This window comes from Pongo abelii, chromosome 2 (genome assembly GCF_028885655.2).
Source record: "Pongo abelii isolate AG06213 chromosome 2, NHGRI_mPonAbe1-v2.0_pri, whole genome shotgun sequence".
Taxonomy (NCBI): Eukaryota; Metazoa; Chordata; class Mammalia; order Primates; family Hominidae; genus Pongo; species Pongo abelii.
In genome coordinates, this window is record NC_085928.1 from 16,489,697 (window position 1) to 16,502,038 (window position 12,342).

Consider the following 12,342-nt stretch of genomic DNA (forward strand, 5'->3'; position numbering starts at 1 on the left):
TAAGCATTTTCATAATTCCACTCATTTGGGAAGGGATTCTTTATTTCAGTTGATATCTTATTTATTTATGGGAAAACTTTTCAAGACACTAAAACAGATGACTTCGGCCTGAAAGCTCTGTGCCCAAAAAAACCCAAGGAGCCAGCCATTGCCCCCACCTCTAGTTAAACCTGTCCAACATAAAGGAACCTATCTGGGCGAAGTCTGGCAACTAGACTTTATTTAAATGCCTCTATGTAGGGGATTCAAATATTTACTGGTGTTTATTGTTACCTTCACTGGTTAGGTTAAGGCTTTCTCCCACTTGATCCAAAAGAGCTTTACAGGTCTCGGCCAGGTGTGGTGGCTCACGCCTGTAATCCCAGCACTTTGGGAGGCCGAGGTGGGCGGATCATGAGGTCAGGAGATCGAGACCATCCTGGCTAACACAGTGAAACCCTGTCTCTACTAAAAATACAAAAAATTAGCCGGGCGTGGTAGCGGGCACCTGTAGTCTCAGCTACTTGGGAGGCTGAGGCAGGAGAATGGCATGAACCTGGGAGGCAGAGCTTGCAGTGAGCCAAGATCGTGCCACTGCACTCCAGTCTGGGCGACAGAGTGAGACTCCATCTCACAAAAAAAAAAAAAAAAAAAAAGAGCTTTAGAGGTCTCTAAATTTTTTTTTTTTTTTTTGAGATGGAGTTCCACTCTTGTCGCTCAAGCTGGAGTGCAGTGGCATGATCTCGGCTCACTGCAACCTCAGCCTCGTGAGTTCAAGCGATTCTCCTGCCTCAGCCTTCCAAGTAGCTGGGACTACAGGCATGCACCACTATGCCTAGCTAATTTTTGTATTTTTAGTGGAGACAAGGTTTCACCATATTGGCCAGGCTAGTCTCAAACTCTTGACTTCAGGTGATCCGCCTGCCTAGGCCTTTCAAAGTGCTGGGAATACAGGCATGAGCCACCACACCAAGCCTATCTATAAGTTTGTTAAAAGAAATAATTTATCAGTTTGGATTACCGGAAAGATTGCAAAGTAGCTATGGCCCCTCTTTCACGGCAGGCATAACCCAATACCTATCCTTGGCATTGGGAATCCAGTATCATCTTCATTCTGCATGGAGACCCCAATCCTCTGGAAAGGTGGAAAGGGTTAATCATAGGCTAAAGAGGACTCCAGCTAACTTTTGCCAGGAAACATCAGAGACCTAGCTATCTCTATTGCCTGTAGCTTTACTGCAGGTTTGAGCTGCTCCAAAGGGAAACTTATAATTAAGTCCTTTTGCATTAACATATGGAAGGCCTTTCCTAACTGCAGATCTCCTAATAGATGAAATGATTCATTAATTACAAAAATACGTTATCAATCTAGGACAAGTGCAAAACGCATTGTGTGAATATGGATATAAAAGCCTTTCCCTCCCCACATGAGAGGAAAATTCTGTTTCAGTTCAACTAGGGTATTTAACCTTACTAAAGACTTGAATGGAAGGGTCTCTAGCGACCAGCTTTCCCCAATGTGGAAAGGACTATATCAAGTGCTCTGAGCACTCCAATAGCAGTTAAACTGCAAGGGATTCACAGTTAAGTACATTTGTCTTGAATTAAACCTGTTTCTTATGGAGCCCCACAAGCTACCGACGCCCAGTCTGCTAATCTACTCTACTCTTGTGAGCCAGTAGAAGGTCTACATTTCTGACACCCAGTCTGCTAATCTAGTCTACTCTTGTGAGCCAGTAGAAGGTCTGCACTTCCTCTTCAGGAGAAATCCTTGGAAGCTTCTTACTACAAAGTGATGCTCTAGATAAGCTTGGGGGCAAGGTTAGTCTTCCTGATCCTCCTCCTGGTCATCTTTTACTTTTACTGGTATGAGTCTGTCCCAGCTGTGGGTAAGCAATATCTATGCCCTTACAGGATATAACTATAGAAGGTAGCTTCTCTTTTATTCGTATCTGTTTTGGGGCTTCCATCCTTCATTTCACTATTGCTGGAGGTTCAAATCTTTTCTTACAGTGGGCACAGGACTATGCCGATGTCCTCTTGCTGGATTTGTGAGCTATTGCCCTTCTCTAGCACCTCAGGCTTGCCCTGGTGGATATCCCCCACACAGGGACATGCTTAGATAACTTACAGACATACTTAGAGGGACTTAAACAATGGACAGAAGCACAGACGTCTGGCCTGACTTGGAACAATGTAACCCAATGGCCAATTAATAACAATTTTAGCAATTCTGGGCATAAGAAGCCATTCTCAGTAAATGAGACCACAGAAAAGTTTCTTGCACTGGGCACCTCCTTTCTAGACCCAAAGATAAACATCCAAACTAAAAAGCTCAAAAACTCCAGTTTTGAAGAATGATTTCTTGAGATTTGGGATGGTTTTCTATGCTAATCACCTCTGCAGGACACCTAAGTCAGGTAGTCCCATTGTGTTAGGAACAATGGAATCACTCCCTTGATGCTCTGACAAATGCTACTTGTGTCATAGGATGGATTCCTGCAAGACAATGCCAACATACCATAGTCCTACAACAAATGGACTTATCCGCTACCGATTGGTTGCAACAACCAAAACCCAACTGATATGCATCCCTTAGGAACTCATTGAATATGTGGCACCAATCTTTGGCCGTGATTGCCTTCTGGGTGGCTAGGACATTGTACGTGAAGCTTATCTTGACCCCAGGTCACTGGACAAAGACTACTTAAAAAAGCCAGCCGGGCTGGCCTGGTGACTCATGCCTGTAATCCCAGCACTTTGGGAGGCCAAGGTGGATGAATCACTTGAGGTCAGGAATTTGAGACCAGCCTGGCCAATTATCCGGGTGTGGTGGTGCGCACCAGTAATCCCAGCTACTTGGCAGGCTGAGGCAGGAAAATTGCTTGAATCCGGGAAGTAGAGGTTGCAGTGAGCTGAGACCATGCCACCACACTCCAGCCTCGGCAACAGAGGGAGACTGTGTCAAAAAAATAAATAAATAAATAAAAAATAAATCCAGCCAACCTTCTCCACATAACCAGTATGTGGGCCAGATCCATTTTTCATGGGTATAACCACTTGGCCTCACTCTTCCTACCGTCTATTAGATTATAAGATGCTATCTGGCATGTTGAGGTCATTGCCAATGATACCTCATGAGCTGTAAGTAACAGCCTGTGAGATATATCTTTTATAAATGCTGAAAGGTATTATATGCGTAAGGCTGTCATGCAAAACAGAATGTCATTAGATACTCTGACTGTGGCACAGGGAGGAACCTGTGCTATTATCAGAATCAAATATTGTATATATATCCCAAATAACTCAGACAATATTTCTTTGGCCCTCCAGATATGCATCAACAAATTAAAGCCATCTCTAATCCCACACTTTCTTTAGATAATGGCTAACATTGTGGTTTGGGTCAGGGCCATCATGGTGGAAAAAGTTCCCTTTGTCACCCCGGCTATAATAATTGGAATAGGCATAGCTTTATGTTGTGGATTTTATTGTTGCTGCATGTTTTGTATGGAATGTAGGGTTCACTAGGCCCTATTCTTATTATTAATCCTTAATTCGCAATGTATGGTACTCATATATCATGATTTATAATTATAGCTATAATTCTTATAAGTTTCTATGTTTAGGATATCAACTTATGAGTGACCTACAAACCTGCAGACCTATTGCTCCTCCAGTTAACTGCAACAGCTTCAAGCTGCCTCTGGTTAAGACCCCTCCCAACATGGCAGGTCCCTTAAAGTTAGGCAGAGTTAACATCAATGACCTTTTTCAGCAGGAAGAGGTTGCAGAAGACTGACCTCTGCCCTTCAGTGTCCCTTAGGATTAAGGGTCCACTCATGACAGAAGGGAGAAATATGTTAGAGGAACCCCTATTTACCAGGCCTCTGGCTTAATAAAACATGACCAGAGCTGGGCGTGGTGGCCCACGCCTGTAATCCCAGCACTTTGGGAGGCCAAGACAGGCAGATCACCAGGTCAAGAGATTGAGACCATCCTGGCTAACATGGTGAAACCCCGTCTCTACTAAAAATACAAAAAATTAGCTGGGTGTGGTGGCACATGCCTTTAGTCCCAGCTCCTTGGGAGGCTGAGGCAGGAGAATCGCTTGAGCTGGGGAGGCAGAGGTTGCAGTGAGCTGAGATCGTGCCACTGCACTCCAGCCTGGGCGACAGAGTGAGACTCCATCTCAAAAAAATAAATAAATAAATAAAATAAAATAAAAAAGAACCATGACCAGAGTGATGTCATCTTTCAGTGAATAGTGAGGCACCCACAAAGCACCTATAAGGTTAATACTTATGGTCTGAAAATAGCCACATCCCAAGCTGACCACCACTTATAATTACAGAATATTTATGGCCAGACAAAACATCTCTCACCAAGCCTGCAGAATGCCCAGATGTCCTGAGAGTGCAGCCCTCTTTGCTTAAAGATAATGTTAAAGAGCAAGCTGAGGTTAAAGGATTGATGGTCTTTGATAACACTAACAGCCACTACCTTTAGTGAGCACATCGGAGCATGTCTGCACATTCCAAGTTTAATTTACCTCTTTATAGTTTCTTATAAAAGAAACTATAAAACACTAACAAAAGATGGAGTGCTCCTCCTCTTGCTGAGGATGTCCTAGTCTGTAACAGAGTAGTTTCCAATAAACTTGCTATTTCACTGTGCTCTGTGACTTGCCTCGAATTCTTTCCTGTGGGAATCTGAGAATCTGCTCTTGGGGTCTGGATCAGGACACTATTTTCTGGCAACAATTAAGACATCAGGGTAAAACCCTCATGAATAGAATTAGTGCCCTTATAAAAGAAGCCCGAGAGAGATCCTTTGTCCCTTCCACCACATGAGGACAGGAGTAAAAGATGGCAGTCTGTGACCCAAGAAGACCCTTACGAGACACAGAATCTGCTGGCATCTTGATCTTGGCTTTTCCAGTCTCCAAATAGTTTCTGTTGTCTGTAAGCTGCTCAGTCTAGAATCTTTTGTTATAGAAGCCTGAATGGACAAAAATAGACCGTGGTGGAGCAGAATAGGATCCAGCAGGAAACACATCTTTTGGGTCCAAGAGTCCAGCTACTGTTCTCTTAACATGCAATGTAATGTAGAGGTAGATTCCTGCCATATTCCAGGTCACTTTTGGAAAAAAAAAGAGTCCATTATGGACTTAACGTGGAAATTTTTAAATATTAGGCTAAAGCATCTGGCATTATTTGATACACAATAGGGAGCCATTTAACACTGTAATTGGGGTGTTAAGTAAGAGTACTGGAGGAATAAATGGAGTAGGAAGACCTAGAGTTAGAAGCTGCTGTGTAGAGAATGCGATGGAAGCTTGGATGGGTGAGACCAATGACAGTAAAAATAGTCAAGATGAGACACATAGAAGACATTACAAAGGGAGAATCACATTTTTATTTCTGGCTGGGATGGTAAAAAAGGAAACAAAGTTGATGCCAAGATTTCGAACCAGGAAGAAAGAATGTTGGCTATAATTTTTGAGAAAAATAGAGATCTAAAGAGGGAACAATTTGGGGAGGAAAGGTGGGTCCTGAAAGTTTAATACAAGTTGCTTGAGAGGATGATAGATCTCATGGATGGGAAGATGAGGGACTGGAATGTGGAGATGCAGATTTGTGAAGTATCCACTTACAAGTGAGAGAGGAAGCCATATGTGGGAAAGTAAAAACAGAATAGAAATTGGAGCCATGAAGTACATAGCCAAGTATGACGGCTTTGGGGGAAATTAGGAAGAAGTAGAACCAGAGAAGGAGAGATCAGAGAGCTAAAAGAGTCAGGACTTATGTTGTCACAGATGCAAAGAAAAAGTGAGCTACGGCCTCAAATGATACTGCAAAGTTAAGAACAATGATGACAATGCCACTGCTTATGGCAGGTCCCCAAAGAGCTCTTGCCAGAGCAAGTGTGGCATTTTAGCTGTGCAGTGGGACCCTTGGCCATTGAAAATGTGTTGTTTGCTTGTAGAGGAAGGAAAAGCTATTAAGCATACACTCCATTGTTGGCAGGGCCTGTCCTGGCTGAGAGAATGTGGCCATCTATTTTTATTCAGAAGAGAAATTCACCAATGAGGACAAAGTCTGGATAATTCAGAGTCCCCTGCTGCTTTTTAGGTGGGAAAGAAGGGGAAAATCACAAATGGAATAATGCTCTGTGAAAAAAGCTACCAGCTCCAGGAATGTCTAACTTCATATTTGCCAGCCTGTTCTGTCATTAAGTTGTGCTCAGTTCCTGGGAAGGAAAAGAAGGGCTGGCTAGTTCGGTGTGCTTCTATGTGTGCAGTGAGAACTCTGCCCCAGCAGCAGGGCTGTGTCTGGCTGGAGGGACACTGGTGACTAACTCTGAAGCTCTATCATTTCTTACCCTTCAGCACTATGGAGTATGGTTCTTGGTAACAGTATTATTGAAGCTGGAAACATTTGTGGTGCAGCCTTATTGTTCTCCAGCTCCTTGAAGTTACTTGAAAATGTCTCTTTAAGAAATAACAAAGATGCTTTTTTTTTTTCATGTTGCTATTTAAAGCTCTCCTACCAGGCTTTGGAGCTACACCCGATGAGTGACTTTGAGAGAGGACATGTGCAGAGCAGAAAGGCACGGTAAGTGGAGACCACTCCAGAGAAGTTTGGCAATGAAAGGAAGGGGGAAGATGAAATAGCCTCACATCTATAAACAAATCACATCTGAGCCTTTTGTTGTGTATGTGTGGGAAATTGTTCTCACTGATATAAGGGTCAATCTGGAACTCTCGATAGTCTAATCATGGCTGGGTAAGTGGGATGACCAATTTGTCCTGGTTTGCCTAGGACTCTCCTGGTTTAGCACTGAAAGTCCCATATCCCAGAAAATGCCTGAGTCCCGGGCAAACCTGGACAGTTGATTGATCACCTTAAGTAGGAGCCAACTGGTGTTGCCCCAAAATGATCAAATTAGATATATCATTGGTTGCCTTGCGATAGAAGATGCACTGTTCTCCCAATCTTCTCTGTTCTTGCGCACAGTAACAGGATCCTTATCCCCCATGGGGTTTGTATGACTTTCCTAGATTGAGAGATTTCTCTGCATTTTGGGTGCCACGGAGGCAGAGAAATGAAATTTTAGTGCCTTTCCTATGCTTTCACATAGCACCTCATTTAATTCTCACAACAACCATGTGAGGTGGGTACTACCATTTCCAATTTATGAATAAGGATTCTGAGGCACAAAGAGGCCTAGGCCTGTCTGTCTTCAAACTCTATACTCTTTGCTACATCACACTTGGTCCTCAAAGGCCCATGGAGACACAGGTGTTTGATCCACATGGTCTGGGGAAAATGCAAGCCCATCACTAGAGTTGGGGCACAGAATAGTGTCCACATGTATTAATCTTTTCAGGTTGTAAAGGAGCCAGATGCCCTTCCTTAGGAAGCACCTCCATCCTTATGGTGATTATTTTGATACTTCTTTGGATCATATCCAAAGAAATTTCTGCCCTCTCTGAGTACAGAAAACAAGAGAAGCATCCAGGCCCAATGGCTTTGCGTTTCAGAGGATATAACTGTGAAAGGGAAGGTTGTAGGGTTAAAAACTATGCACTACATAAGTCAGGTGCTGTGGCAAATGTCTGTAATCCCAGCACATTGGGAGGCCAAGATGGGAGATTGCTTGAGCTCAGGAGATTGAGACCAGCCTGGGCAACACAGCAAGACCTTGTCTCTACTAAAAAAAAAAAAAAAAAAAATCAGCCAAGTGTGACACATGCCTGTAGTCTTAGCTGCTTGGAGGGCTGGCACGGGAGGATTGCTTGAGCCTGGGAGATTGAGACTGCAGTGAGCCGTGATCATGCCACTGCATTCCAGCCTGGGCAACACAGCAAGATCCTGTGTGTATATATATGTATGTATGTTTAGACAGGGCATGGTGGCTTATGCCTGTAATCCCACCACTTTGGGAGGCTGAGGCAGGCAGATCACCTGAGGTCAGGAGTTTGAGACCAGTTTGGTCAGCATGGAAAAACCTCATCTCTACTAAAAATACAAAAATTATCCAGGCATGATAGTGCACACTTGTAATCTCAGCTACTTGGGAAGCTGAGGCATGAGAATCTCTTGAACCCGGGAGGCAGAGTTTGCAGTGAGTGGAGTTTGTGCCACTGCACTCCAGCCTGGGCACCAGAGTGAGACTCCGTCTCCAAAAAAATATATATATATATACGTGTGTGTGTGTGTGTGTGTGTGTATGCACTACAATATGGATTCTGATATTTAAAATGAAATACCTACTAGATCAAAGCACTCAGATTATAGAAACTCTTCACTGTGAAAAGGTTGACAAAAAATCTATGCCTGAGACAGAGTATGGCTATTCAGGTGCCATTTCCCTTTTAATTACTATGCCTTGTATTCACTTTTTTTTTTTCTTTTTTTTGAGTCAGAGTCTTGCTCCTGTTGCCCAGGCTGGAGTGCAGTGGCACGATCTTGGCTTACTGCAACCTCCACCTCCCGGGTTCAAGTGACTCTCCTTCCTCAGCCTCCTGAGTAGCTGGGATTTCAGGCATGCACCATCACACTCAGCTAATTTTTGTATTTTTAGTAGAGATGGGGTTTTGCCATGTTGGCCAGCTGGTCTCAAACTCCGGGCCTCAGGTAATCCACCCACCTCGGCCTCCCAAAGTGCTAGGATTACAGGCGTGAGCCACCACGCCTGGCCCCTGTGTTCACATTTAAATTCTTACTTCTTGTCTGAACAAGCAGTATGTTCTATCCTCTTAAAAATGAACTACAGTTAAATATATGGTCAACACATTTTCTCCAAAATATGAGTTTTAAAGTTCCCCTGTCTAGAGGAGTTAGCAGTCAAACTAATATAGTTTAGATTTAAATAGTCCCAAGGTCTACACGGAATGTGCTGGACGTAGTTTAAATGAAACAGGCTGGTGGAAGGACCAGGTGTGTGAGCCTGAGGCATAGCTTGTTTTTTAAAGAAATAGGGAAGCATTTAGCACCTGGCAAGGGGGCAGCAACTTGATTTGATGCAGATTGTGGTGCTGTGTGGATGACGCAGAAAGGTGTAAATTGGGCCCAGTTCAGTGGCTCATGCCTGTAATCCCAGCACTGTGGGAGACCAAGGTGGGAGGATTGCCAGTTAGGTGGGAAGGCCTTGACGAAAGATCTAGAAAAGGAGTGGGCAAATTCTACCCACTTCTTTTCATCTCCACCACTGCCCAATGCCAGGCATCATCCTTGCTCATCCGGGTGTAGTGCAATGGGTTTATAATCAGTCTTACTCCTTCCATTTTGCACCATGGCTCAATTCACACACCAGGTCTTTCCACCAACTCATATTCCATTTAAACTACATCTAGCACATCTAGTAAAATCTAGTTCTGTATGAATATTTGGAGTATTTAAATCTAAGTCATATTATGTTGACTGCTAAGACAGGGGAATTTTAAAGCTCCTATTTTGGGGAGAATGGATTGGCAATATTTACCAGCAGAAAGCGTAATTTTTCACAACTTACAAAACTAGGTTATTACTCCCCCACTTAAAATTTCCAGTGGATTCCCTTCACAAGGAAATAAACTCTGAAGTCCTTCTCTTGGCCCATGAGGCCATGTATGAGCTCTCCCTTGCTTGCTCTTTCGCCTGACCTCCCGCCCTTATGCACTTTGCTCTGGTCTTGTCACTTATTCCAGCACAGGGCCTGTGTACCTGCTCTTTCTACAAGGAGAATTTTCCTCTTGTTCTGTATTTGCTCTGTGGACTCCTTCTTGCCACTTAGTTTTCTGCTTACATGTTACCTCCACAGAGAGTCCTTACCTGACACCCCCAATATAAAGTAAATCAGTGAGCACTCCCATGAATAAACTGAGTGATTTTTGACAAATTAATCTACCTAAAGCTAATTTATTAATTCAAAAATAGGGTTTATAAGCAGGGCACAGTGGCTCACACCTGTAATCCCAGCACTTTGGGAGGCCAAGGCAGGTGGATCCCTTGAGGTCAGGAGTTTGACACCAGCCTGGCCAACGTGGAGAAACCCTGTCTCTAGTAAAAATACAAAAAAGTAGCCGGGTGTGGTGTCAGGCACCTGTAATCCCAGCTGCTCGGGAGACTGAGGCTCAAGAATCACTTGAACCCGGGAGGCAGAGGTTGCGGTGAGCCAAGATCACGCCACTGCACTCCAGCCTGGTCAACAGAGTGAAATTCTGTCTCAAAAAAAAAAAAGGGCCTGTAATAACCAATAGGGTTGCACAAGCATCCAATGAGATGAAATAGGGAGTGTGTAATAGATGAGTCACTCTAAGAGGAAGGTCCTTCTCATGGTCACCTCCCTCCTCCAGGCCTTCATGTGTTCCCACTGCCCTCCTGTAGCCGTGTCTGGCCTTTCCATTTTCAGTCCCCCTCACTCCAATGTATCTTATATTCCACTGTCAGTTTGATGATATTCAAATTCTATTTTTTAAAAATTATTTCCTCACTCTTTTAAGAATGTAAGCCTCCACACATCCCCCCACTTTCGGCCCCCTTTAATCACCACGAGCCATTCCTTAAGCACTTAGGAATTCAAATAGTACTGCTTTAGGACTGAAACTTTGTAGATGCCATAAAGACAACTTGAAGGCATCTTTATTTCCTAGGCCAAAATTTGTAAATTTTTTTGCTCATCTGCATTATTCTGCTCATTAAGAAAAAAGGAAAGTGTGGTCCTTGCAACTTGCCTTCTCTCTTGTGATTGGTTGGCAGTTGGCAGAACCTGGCAAAGTTGCTGTGATGGTGAGAATGGTGAGAGAGGTTCCAATGATGGGCACAAGTGTTGTCACCAGCGAGGTGTGTGCAGGCAGTGGAAGGAGGTCTGACCAGAATATCAACAGAGGGTGATAATACTTCTTAAGGACCCACCAAATGGGCTTCTAGGGACTGAGAGTGAGTAGAGCCAACACTGCCCCCAGCACTCAGTCAATGAACATTGAATAGGATTGAACTGAATTAAACTGAACCCTTAAAAAGGCAGCATTTTAAAAGCTGCGAGAGTAATTTGAAACAAATTTAGGAAGAAAGTAGAGTGATGTCAGATGTATGCTAATTGGGGCTGCTTTTTTTTTAAGGTGAAAAGGAAATCATTTCAACTTAGGTTAATGTAGACCTCATTGAAGAAAAGACCTCAGTAGGCTGGATTTATAATAGATGCTCTGAGCACTGCCAGATTGTTTGCAGGGGATTAAAGTACATGTTCTTTTAAACACTTGGCAGGCATAGAATCCGAAATCTGGATCAGGCAGATAATAAGAAATCCGTATTCCATAGCTTCTCAAACTTCAACATGCAAAGGAATCACCCGGGCAGCCTTTTTAAAATGCAGATTCTGATCCAGTGGGACCAGGGTGAGGCCTGAGACTCTTCCCTTGTAACAAAATCCAGATGAAGGTGATGGTCTAAGGACCTCATTTTGAAAGGAAAGGGTCTGTTTTAACCTCTTTGTTTCCTAGAGGAGAAACTGAGGCTCTGAGAAGTGAAATGTCTTGCCTATGCTCCCAGAGTCTCTGGCTCTAGTCACGTGCCTTTTTTCTATTGTGCTTTGATGTTTTATTGAGAGAGTCTGTAGAAATCACAGCACCACACAAAGCTACCTGAGTGGTGACAGCCAAGACATGTTGGCAGCTTAGATGGTACCAAGGGCAGAGGAGGACGAAGCGTGGAAGGAGGAGGAGGTGGTGACCAAGTGTTGCTGGCCAACAAAGTCATGCTAACTCATATAGCAGGTGTATTTAAATCACTGACTCAAGCAAAAGAGAATGGGATTAACAGATAATAGTTTTAACATTCTCTATAATTTTAAAGTTAGTAGGCAAACAGGGTTGATGTCAGGGAGATATTTTTAGGCAAGGGGCCCTCTCAGCACCCCTCACATGATGTCAGTAACTAAACTATTCTGCCTCCTCATGTGGCTGGCGCTGGCAATAATGATTTATTTCTGAGCTTTAACTTCAGTGAAAATGACAAGGTTAAAAGTTAAAGGTCAAAGATATTTTTAACTCTTAACCTATTAACCAGCCAATTAATTAGTTACTTTAATTATGCATTGTTGACCTGTTTCCCTGCTATGGATATTTAATTGTAGGGAAAGAAAATGTATAAAGTTAATTATTAAAGTAATCTCTTTGCCTTCTTGAGATTTTAACACAATCAATTTGCTGAGGCTAATTCCCACATTGGGTTCCATAATCCTTGGCTTTGACGCTGCGATTCCAGTACCTTCACTGTATCCTAAAACATAACCACCCTCTCCCAGATCCATTCCACTTAGCAATCTGAAGTTTTCCACCTATACTAGAAATCTCTCTACCTTTATACTTATTAGTTA